The sequence below is a fragment of the Marmota flaviventris genome, chromosome 18, assembly GCF_047511675.1.
Source record: "Marmota flaviventris isolate mMarFla1 chromosome 18, mMarFla1.hap1, whole genome shotgun sequence".
NCBI classification, from domain to species: domain Eukaryota; kingdom Metazoa; phylum Chordata; class Mammalia; order Rodentia; family Sciuridae; genus Marmota; species Marmota flaviventris.
Genome location: NC_092515.1, coordinates 47,256,092 through 47,267,085, shown reverse-complemented (window position 1 = coordinate 47,267,085; position 10,994 = coordinate 47,256,092). Strand labels below are relative to the sequence as shown.

The 10,994-nt window shown below is 41.1% G+C and overlaps 1 protein-coding gene across 1 annotated transcript in view; it reads right to left on the bottom strand.

Annotated features, from left to right (window-relative positions):
* Positions 1 to 3,667: 3,667 nt before the first annotated feature.
* Positions 3,668 to 10,994, bottom strand: part of Zfp90 (ZFP90 zinc finger protein) — a 40,842-nt gene continuing 33,515 nt past the window's right edge. The window contains exon 5 of the mRNA XM_071604317.1: positions 3,668 to 3,745. The gene's annotated coding sequence lies outside the window, so the exon portion shown is untranslated. The remainder of the gene's footprint in view (positions 3,746 to 10,994) is intronic.

The following is a 10,994-nucleotide window of genomic DNA, read 5'->3' as shown; positions in this document are numbered from 1 at the left end:
GCCCCAAGCATTTATCATAATGGATACTCACCCTGTACCTACTTTATAAAGTTGTTATGGGGATTTAATAAAAATGCTCAGCAAATATAGCCAGCATCAAATAGACTCATTTTATCTTTTTTGCCATTCCAGGGATCCAACCCAGGACCTCATCAGCTAGGCAAGCTATTTACCACTGAGCCACACCCCTAGCCCTAAATAGAGGTTTGGCCAATGTTCTTTCCTCCTATCAGGGGAGACTTGCCAACAACCTTTCACCTAGTCTCTTCTATAAAGGGCAGTATCATTAACTATTGCTGTAAAATCAGCCATCCCTCAAGACCAGTGGCTGAAGACAATTGCTTGAGAGTCTTTGGATCTGCAGATCCGAGCACAGCTGGCTAAGCTTGCCTTGGCTCCTGTATCAACAGTCAAGCAGGCAGGTCGAGGATGGCCACACTCAGGCCTGGCTAATCAGCCCTAGATGTGGCACGCCCTCACTTCTGCTGCATTCTATTGGTTAAAGTGAGGACAGCCAAGATTAAAGGGCTGGGGAGATAGACTCCTCCTTTTAGGTAGGGGGAGATCATGTTGTGGAGGGTAAGGAGATAGGGAGGGTGAGGATGGCCAGTTTTGATATCAAATGACCCTAGAGCCTGGGTGCCTGGGTGTGGGGAGTTCAGAGTATACCTGTCAGTTGAGGAAGCAGGATTGTCTCCCAGCACTGAGGCCAGATCGAGGTGGATTCAAATCACAGCTCCACCACTTACCTGGGAGGCCCTCGGGAGACTTACTCTACCTCCCCAGCTTTGGTTTCCTTATGGGGTCACGGCGAGGACCAAGAAGGTATTATATAGAAGGAGCTGAACACAAGCAGCCAAGCCTGGCACACGCTGAGGGAATAGTCAACAAATGGAGATTATATCATTCTTAAATCTCGTGGCACATCCTGGGCTATGCAGAATGCTGCCTCTGCTTCCCAAGGTTGAGGAGAAGGGAGACAAGCCAGGAGGAGCTGATTTCAGACGCAGAACCGTGAAATGGCCATGACAGAGTAAGAGCTTAATTATAGTTATTTGGGGATAGAAGTGAGGAATGTGATCTGGTGAGCAGAGGGGAGGGGTTTGGGGGGAGGGAAGGAGGGAGGAAGAGGAAAGAGACAGAGGGAGGGGAAAGCAGAGCACTGGAGACATCTCCCTGAATCCTCCCCCAAAGTGCTATTGACAGTTTTATTTCATATTTTTTTTGTCCATATACAAGAATATTCTGTGTTCACTTCATGGAGTTCAAAAAATAGAGTGTTTTCCCCACAATCTTACCAACCAGATATGCTACTGGCTGATATTTACATGAGTCTCAGTGTGTGCCAACATTGTCACAAGTGTTTATCACTGCTGTCCCTTGGGAAGACCCTGCAAGCAGGCATTTCTAGTCTCATTCATTGCACAGGAGAGATAAGAAAACAGGCACAGAGGACATAAGTAACTGTCCAATATGTCACATCCTGTCAATAGCAGACTCCACATCACCTGGGGACAGGTGATGCTTGGTATATTTCCTTCCATAGAAAAGTGTACCACTAGCAGGGTGCAATGGCACATGCCTGTAATCCTAGTGGCTTGGGAGGCTGAGGCAGGAGGATCATGAGTTCAAAGCCAGCCTCAGCAAAAGCAAGGTGCTAAGCAACTCAGTGAGATCCTGTCCTTAAATAAAATACAAAATAGGGGCTGGGGATGTGGCTCAGTGGTTGAGTACCCCTGAGTTCAATCCCTGGTACCGAAAAAAGAAAAGAAAAAGAAAGTGTACCACTGTTCTATTACCTTTTTTTTGGTGGTGGTGGTAGTGGGGTGCTGGGGATTGAACCCAGAGCTTCATACAAGTGCTTTTCCACTGAGCTATGCCCTGGCCCTTTTATGTTTTTTTGTTTTGTTTTGTGTTTTGGTACTGGAGATTGAACCCAGGGGTGCTCGCCCATGAACTACAATCCCAGCTCTATTTACTTTTTATTTTATTTATAAAAATTTTGGGGGGCTGGGGTTGTAGCTCAGCGGTAGGGCACTCGCCTCGCATGTGCGAGACCCTGGGTTCGATCCTCAGCACCACATAAAAATAAATAAGTGAAATAAAGGTATTGTGTCCAACTACAACTAAAAAATAAACATTTTTTTAAAAAGAGCGATTACAAAAACCATAAATAATAAAAAATAAAAAAGTTTCATCTTCTTCAATTAAAAAAATTTTTTAGTTATACATGAACACAATATCTTTATTTTGTTTATTCATTTTTATGTGGTGCTGAGGATCAAACCTAGTGCCTCACACATGCAAGGCAAGCTCTCTGCCACTGAGCCACAACCCCAGCCCCTTTTTACTTTTTATTTTGAGACAGGGTCTCTGTTTTGTTCAGCTTTGCATTGCTGTGACCAGAATACCTCACAAGAACAATTTAAAGGAGGAAAAGTTCATTTCAACTCATAGTTTCAGAGATAGGCCAACTCTGAAACTCTGGGCCTGACGTGAGGCAGAACATCATGGCAGAGGGTGTGGCGGAGGAAACCAGTTTAGGGCGTGGCAACCAGGAAGCAGAGAAAGCTCCACTCACCAGGGAGGAAATACAAACCATAAAGGCATGCTCCCAGTGACCTACTTCCTCCAGTCACACCTTACCTGCCTACAGTTACAATCCAGTTAATCTGTATCAGTTAATTAATCCACTAATTTAAATAACAGTTATCATAATTTAATAATTTCAGCTGTGAACATTCTTTTTAAAAAACATTTTATTTACATTTTAGTTTTCGGCAGACACAACATCTTTGTTTGTATGTGGTGCTGAGGATCGAACCCGGGGCGCACCCATGCCAGGCGAGCGTGCTACCGCTTGAGCCACATCCCCAGCCCCTCAGCTGTGAACATTCTTGCATTGTCTCATACATGAGCTTTTGGGGGACATCTCATATCTAAACCATAACAGTCTCATTAAGTTGCTGAGGCTGGCCTTGAATTTGTAATACTCCTGCCTCAGCCTCCCAAACTGGGAGGGATTACAGGTGAATGCCACCACATCTGGCTTCCCTTATTACTTTTCAAAAGGTTATTTGGAAAATTAGTACTTATCTTTCTCCAATTTTAGTTTAGTACTACTTCTAAAAAAGTAGAGGTTTGTGTGTCTGTCTTCCCCTCTTCACTTTGGGCAATTTGTAATTTTGATATAATTTTAAACTGATAGAAAAGTTCCAAGGATAATACAAGAAATTCCCAGCGAGAGGGAGAAATGACTAGAAATTTTTTATCCACAAGAATCAGTTCAATTCACTATTTGCTTTATAAATTTTTTCTCTGCATATAAATATTTAAATATTTGTATACTATATATAAATGATTTTCTGACCTTTTTGAGATTGTATTGGACACATCATGCCCTTTAAACCCTAAACATATCAGTGTTTATTTCCTGAAGAACAAAGACATTTCCATACATGACCACAATATGACCACAATACAATTAGCAAACTCAGGACATTTAACATTGTAATAGTATTATCTAATCTATAATCCATATTTCAATCAATCAGCTGTGCTTACATATTTTTCCCTGTCCAGGATCTAATCCAGGATTCTGTATGGCACTTAGTCATCACAACTCTTTAGCCTTCTTTAAATTGGAAGAGTTTCTCAGTCTTTTTTGACCTTGACATTGCTTATGATATAGACCAGCTATTTGTAATTGTCCTTCGATGTGTGTTTCCTCCATTCTTTCTTCTCTCTGCAAATGTATACATACATATTTTATAAATTAAGATTATAGTAGCAATATATTTTTAAACTTTTCATTGAACTCTAACACAAACACAGAAAAGTGAGCAGATCATAAATGATCAGATCAGCAATATTGAACCCATGTGTTACTAGGACCCAGAATAAGGGACAAACACAATCTTCCCCAATAAGCCTCCCTGTGCCACCTGCCAGTCATAAACCCCCCACCCATGGGTAACCATTATCTTGACTTTTAAAACAGACATCAGTTTTGCCTAATTTTGTGCTCTATAAATGGATTAATAACACAAGCAATACTATTTTTGAATCTGGCTTTTTCACCTGAAATGTTGTGAATACTTTTTTGTGTCATTGAAGAATCCTTTCTAGCATGATATTTAATGGCTTCAGAATAATTTGTTCAAAAGGCACACCATAATTTATTTAACTGGGCTGTGCCCTGAGGTTGGGCATGTAGCTTTCTTTCCATTTTTTGTATATTATAAACCACACTGCAGTAGACACACTTCAAAGCAAGCACTGCCAAGTGACCAAAGCAAGGTCTCAAAGCTGCTCTGCCGGGATCTGAGTCCTGAATCTCACAATGTCTAGTCAGTGACCTAATGCAAACCCCATAGAGGGTCCATGACTTCCTTGCCTCTGTGATAATAGCACTCATGTCATCTGTTGTTGTTAGGGTCTAATTGCGTTAATAAAATATAGAGTTTAAAATAACACTTGGCACAAAGAAAATGCTCAATAAATATTAACTCCTGTTATTTGTCATTGAGAACATTTTCTGTAAGTTAAAAAAAAAAAAGTATGTTAAAGTGATCCTAAAGGTGATCCTTTTGCTGTTGTTGGAGTTGTTAGTTATTTCCTTGCTCTTTGTTTTGTTTTGTTTGGGGTAGGGCATTAACATGAGAAAGCCCTAGATTGGAAGGATAAAAATCAGAGCAGCAGCTTTAACTTGGTCCAGAAGCTTCCATGTGATCTTTGAAAAGCCTCCTGAGGTCTCTGAGCTCTGATTTCTTCATACTGTGATAACTACTGGATACTGTACAGTACAAGATCTATGACACTGACTTTGGGGGTCACACAAAAACTAAGTCTCAATTCTGACCCTGCTGCTCACCTTCCTAAGACTTGGGCAAGTTATTTAAGCTCTCTGAGGCAAAGCAGAGACAACCAATCCCACTCAGAAGGTTGCTGTGAGGGCATAAAGGAACCCCCTGCAGAGGCCCACTGCAGGGATACTCATGACTGCTGTTATTGATGTTATCAATCCTTACTCTGAATCAAAGTATGAAGAAATGACAAACTCTCAAGGGCTGTGTGTAATTACTGAAGCTAAGAGTATGGGCCTCTAAATAGGGGATCTTCTGCAAATAGAGGCCAGTCAGCATGAAACAGCAAACAATTAAGAGGGTTTGGGGGAAGGACATATATAAGAGGCCAAATGACTTCAAGTTGGAGCAGCCCTGCTTCTCAGATTTGCCTGATTACAGCACTCACCTGGAGAGTTTTTAAAAATATCTGCTCCCTGGGGTGACCAGAAGAGTCAGATGTGGAAATAATATCATCATGTACTGAGCATCTAGGTGGCAAGCCACAAGCTCAGCATACTGCCACAATATTTATTTAATTGTCACGGCAATCCTATGAGACAGGGATTATTGTACCAATTCTACAGATGAGTTAAACTGAAGCTCAAAGAGTTTAATGATTTGCCCACGGTCATACATAGCAAGAGCTCTAGGTGTCTCTGATGTCAAAAGTCTTAAGCTTGATCCTAAACTCACCGGTCAGAACATTCAGCTCGGTCATTATGAATATGATCATCCATCATGCATATGATATCATTGTACTCAGCAATTGAAACTTCAGAATCTTTTTCTTCTTTTTTGTTGGTGCTGGGGATCAAACAAAGGGCTTCATGCATGCTAGGCAAGCACTCTGCTACCTAGCTACACCCCTAGTCCAAAAGCACTTTTAAAAAAGAGCTTTAGAGGCTGAGGCAGGAGAATCACAAGTTCAAGGCCAACTTCCCAACTTAAGGAGACCCTGTCTCAAAGAAATATAAAAGAGCTGGAGAGTAGCTCAGCAGTAGAATGCCCCTGGGTTCAATGCTCAATACTGCAATAAAAAATAAAATAACAACACCTTTAAGGAGGTATGATTTACACATTATAAACTTTACCTACTTAAGCATGCAATTCAATGTTTTGGTGGTGCTGGGAATTGAACCTAGGGCTTTGTGCATGGTAGGCAAGCACTCTACCAACTGAGTTATGTCCTCAGTTCTTCAATGGTTTCTTTCTGCTTTTTGATACCAGGGATTGAACTCAGGGGTGCTTCACAATTGAGCCACATCCCCAGCCCTTTTTTATTTTTTATTTTGAGACAGGGTCTCACCAAGTTGCTTAGGGCCTTGCTAAGTTACTGAGGTTCAACCTATTATCTGTCGCCAACGATTTGTTTAATCTAGACATTTTGTGTAAACAGATTCCTACAATATGTGGCCCTTTCTGTCTGGCTTCTTTCACTTAGTGTAATGTTTACAAGATTCATCCACATTGTCCATGTATCGGTACTTCATTCCTTTTTATAGTCAAACACTATTCCACTGAACATCTACATACATTTTACTCGTCCATTCATCGGCTGTTGTTTATATTGTTGTGAACATTCGTGTACAAGTTTTTGTGAGGATGTTTTCATTGCTCTTGGGTATGTGCCCAGGAGTGAAATTGCAGGATCATATGGCATCTCTGCGTTTAACCATTTGGGGGAAATGTCAGGCTGTGTTTCTAAAAGCTGCTGAGCCATTTTACATCCCCAAAAGCTACATATGAGGGTTCCTTTGAGAGTCTTTTTGTAAAAACTCACAGCAATAATCCTCATAACAACCCCAGAAACAGACATCATTATTTATCCTTCCAGACAAGCACAAATGAGGGCAGAGGGAGGACGTGACTTCTCAGAGAATACCAGCTATGAGGGCTGGGGCTCCAACCCTGAGACTGCCCTCTTTCCTGCAGAAAGCTAGAATTTGTAGCTAAAATAGTAGGGTTTAGGTCTTTAGGAGATGATGGGGCAATGGGTGGGGAGGATAAATCTGCTGATCAGAGTCTTACGTGGAGATGGAATCTTCTAGTTTTAGGGGTGAGAGATCAAAGCCATTTCTGTTTTTGTATTATTGGGTGACAGCCGAAGCCAGGTTTTTACTAATTAATGATGACCAGAGTGCTCTGACAAGATGGAGTGCTCGGCAAACGCCAGCCATGAATTATTCACAGCCAGGCCTTCTCGAAACTGGATGGGAGGAAGCTGCCCAGGAAGAGAGGAAAGCTAAGCCCTCGCTCCCTCCTCCCCTAGTTTGCATGAACCTGAGCAGACTCCACAGGACTCAGTTTCTCAGTCCACAAAATGGGGCCAGGTGTGAGTTCTCATTCCTATAGGTCACTAGGCAAGGACATGGCCAACAGGGGCTGGTGACCTGGCTCCGATTACCATCTGCCCTGTAGTCAGCACATACCCAAGCTGCCCCTACCAGCCCAACAATAATAACAAATCACTAAATTAACACCAACACATAGTAACCAGAGAGCAGAATTTTAGGCATTGCAGGCATATAGTTAACAATGCTCAGTGTTGTCACTATAATACAAAAGAATCCATACACAATGTATAAACGAATGAAAGTAGCTGCCACAGAACTCTGTGTAAACTGAATTTGAATTCTATGTAATCTTTATGTGTTACAATACATTATTCTTCTACTTTTTTTTTCTAGCCATTTAAAAATGCAGAAACCATTTTTAGCTCCTGGAATGTATAAAAACAGATATTGCCTCAAAATGTTAAACATAATTACTATCTGGCCCAGCAACTCCATTCCTAAGTATATACCTAAAAGAAATGAAAATATGCGTCTAAGCAAAAATTGGTACATGAAAGTTTATAACAGCACTATTCAGAATAGCCAAAAAAGTAGAAGAAAAACACAAATGTTCATTAATTGATGAATGGATAAACCAAATGGTGTATATCCATACAATGGACTATTATTCAACTATAAAAAGGAATAAAAATTTTATATATGCTACAAAGTGAATGAGCCTTGAAAACATTACACTAATGAAAGAAGCCAGTCAAGAGGCAATATATAGTAAGCTTTCATTTGTGAAGAATGTCCAGAATTAGAAAGTCTGTAGAGACATAAAGTAGATGAGAAACCCTATATTCCTTAGTGACTGGGGGGTGATCACTAAGGAATATAGGGTTTCTTTGGAATATAAAAATGTCCTGAAATTGCTTGTGGTGATAGAGGACTATACTATATGTTAGTATACTATGACTATACTATATGTTAGTATACTGAGAGTATACTAACACCTGCTGAATTGCACACTTCAGGTGTGCTACGAGAATTATACCTGAACAGAACTATTAAAAAGTAACAACAGGGCTGGGGTTGTGGCTCAGTGGTCGAGTGCTTGCCTAGCATGTGTGAGGCACTGGGTTCGATTCTTAGCACCACATAAAAATAAATAAACAAAATAATGGTCCATTGACAACTAAAAAATATTTTTTTAAAAAAAGTAACAATAGCAGGCGTGCTATGGTTTACTGATTCCCTCGGTCATCTGTGTGACTTTGGGCACCTCTGTCCTCAGTTTCTTCACCTGGGAAATGGTCACAACAGTACTGGCTCATGAAGTTGTGTGAAAACTGAGTGGCTTTAAATCACTAAAAAATAGTTTATAGGAGTTAGGCACCCAAAAGATATCCAAGCTGGCTGTAATGGTGCATGCCTGTAATCCCAGCAGCTTGAGAGTCTGAGGCAGGTGGATTGCAAATTTGAGGTCAGTCTCAGCAATGTAGAGAGGTCCTGTCTCAAAAAAAAAAAAAAAAAAAAAGGGCTGTGGCTCCCTGGGTTCAATCCCTGATAATAAAAAACCAAAAAAAAAAAAAAAAAAAAAAAAGTCAAAAACAATATCCACATTCATTAGTTACTAAGGAAATACAAACTAAAACAGGGAGACATCAATTCACAAGATTGGCAAAAATTAGGAAGTTGGGTAACACCAAGTGTTGGTTGAGTGTGAGGAAGGAGGAGCTCCCATGACACACTGGGGAGGGTAGTGCCATACCATGAGACCTAGCAATCTCCACTCCGGGGCACATATGCCAGAACCTTCCCACACAGCCAAGAGTGTTCACTGAAGCTATTGTCTATGGTAGTGGAGGATGGCAGATAACTGGATGCCCCTCACAGGAGAATAGCTATGCAAATACGGCAAAAGCACTTTATGGAATGATTATGTAGCTGCTCATAACAATGAGATATGTCAGCGATCGATCAACTAAAGCCTGTATGCTAAATTTGACCCACCCCCTGTTTTTTCACAACTTGGCTCATGATCTGAGGATGATTTTTACATTTTTAAATGGTCAGGGGTGGGGAATCCTAAAATTATTTTGTGACACATGAAAATTATATGAAATTCAAATTTCAACACCCACAAAATTATATTAGAACACTAACATGTTCCTTCCCTTTATTGTCTGCAGCTGCTTTTATGTTCTGTTGTTGCAACAGAGACCATGTGGCCTGCAAAGTCTAAAATATGTGCTATCTAGCTCTTTACAGTAGACCTCTGCTGATTCCTGAGTTACACAAACATGCAGAGACTGGGATAGGTCTACAAGCTGTACAGCTGAATGAAAAAATAAATGTATTTATTATTTGTTGCCCTGTAACACATTATCCCCAAATACAATGACTTAAAATAAAAACAAACATTTCTCATTTAGTTTCTATGAGTCAGGAAATCGGGAGTGGCTTGACTGGATGGTTCTAGCCTGGCATCTATCAGAGGTTGTAGTTAAAATGTCTCAGGCTAGAGAATTCACCTATGTGGCTGCCAAGTGCTTGCTGATGGTGGGAGGCCTCACTTCCTCTTAGACCTCTCCAGAGGGCTGCTGGAGTGTCCTTGTGACATGGCAGCTGGCTTTCCCTAGTGTGGCTGATCCAAGAGAGAACAGGAGATTACGATGTCTTTTACCACCTAGACCTGGAAAAATCACATACCACTATCCCTGCAATAGCCCACAGGTTGATTAGGATCAGCTGTGTTCACTATAGGACTGGTGTCTTAGCCTGCTTGGGCTGCCATAACAAAATCTCATAGACAGGGTGTTTTGGAGACTTACTGTTTTGGAGACTGGGAAGTTCAAAAATCAGTGAGGTAGGTTTCATTCTCAGGCCTCTTGGCCTGTAGGAGGCCACCATCTCACTGTGTGCTCGCACAGCCTCTCCCTGGTGCATGCATGGGGAAAGTGAACCCTTGAATCTCTTCCTTTAAAGGCTCTAATTGCATCATTGGATCCTATCCCCATGAACTCTTCTAAAACCTAATCACTTCCCAAAGGCTCCGCTTCCAAACAGCATCACACTGGGGATTAGGGCTCTGAATTTTGTGGACATAAACATTTAATCCATCACAGAAGAGACTACTCAAAGATTTGACTACCAGGAGATCTACCCAGAGTGTGGGGGGCATCTGGGAGGCTGGCTACCGCAGTAAGAGACAGAATCTGATCTATAGCAAGATGCCTCTTAATTAAAAAAGTAAAATCAGCTGGGTGCAGTGCACATGCCTGTAATCTCGGTGGCTCGGGAGACTAAGGCAGGAGGATTACGAATTCAAAGCCAGCCTCAGCAACTTAGTGAGGCCCCAAGCAACTCAGCAAGACCCTGACTCTAAATAAAATATATATTAAAAAAAAGGACTGGGGATGTGGCTCAGTGGTTTAGTGCCTCTTAGTTCAATCCCTGGTACCAAAAAAAAAAAAAAAAAAAAGACTCACATTTATACATTTATACAAAACAATACTTCATGCACTGGGGTTGTGGCTCAGCAATAAAGCGCCTGCCTAGCATGTGCGAGGCGCTAGGTTCGATTCTCAGCACCGAATAAAAGTAAATAAAAATAAAGGTATTGTGTATAACTACAACTAAAAAAATTTTTTAAAACCCAATAATTTGCATTTGACAAAACTGCATACAAACTAGGTCTTCATTAAATAGAGTGGAGGAGGAGGGAAATGGGAAGGAGAGATAAGGATAAAAAGAAAAGAATGAATGAGTGAATATATGAAGCCAGGGAGGAGCCTGGCACAAACTAATTATAAGAGTGGACTGTGAACCCGGTGAGGTGGCACATGCCTGTCATTCCAGCTACTTAGAG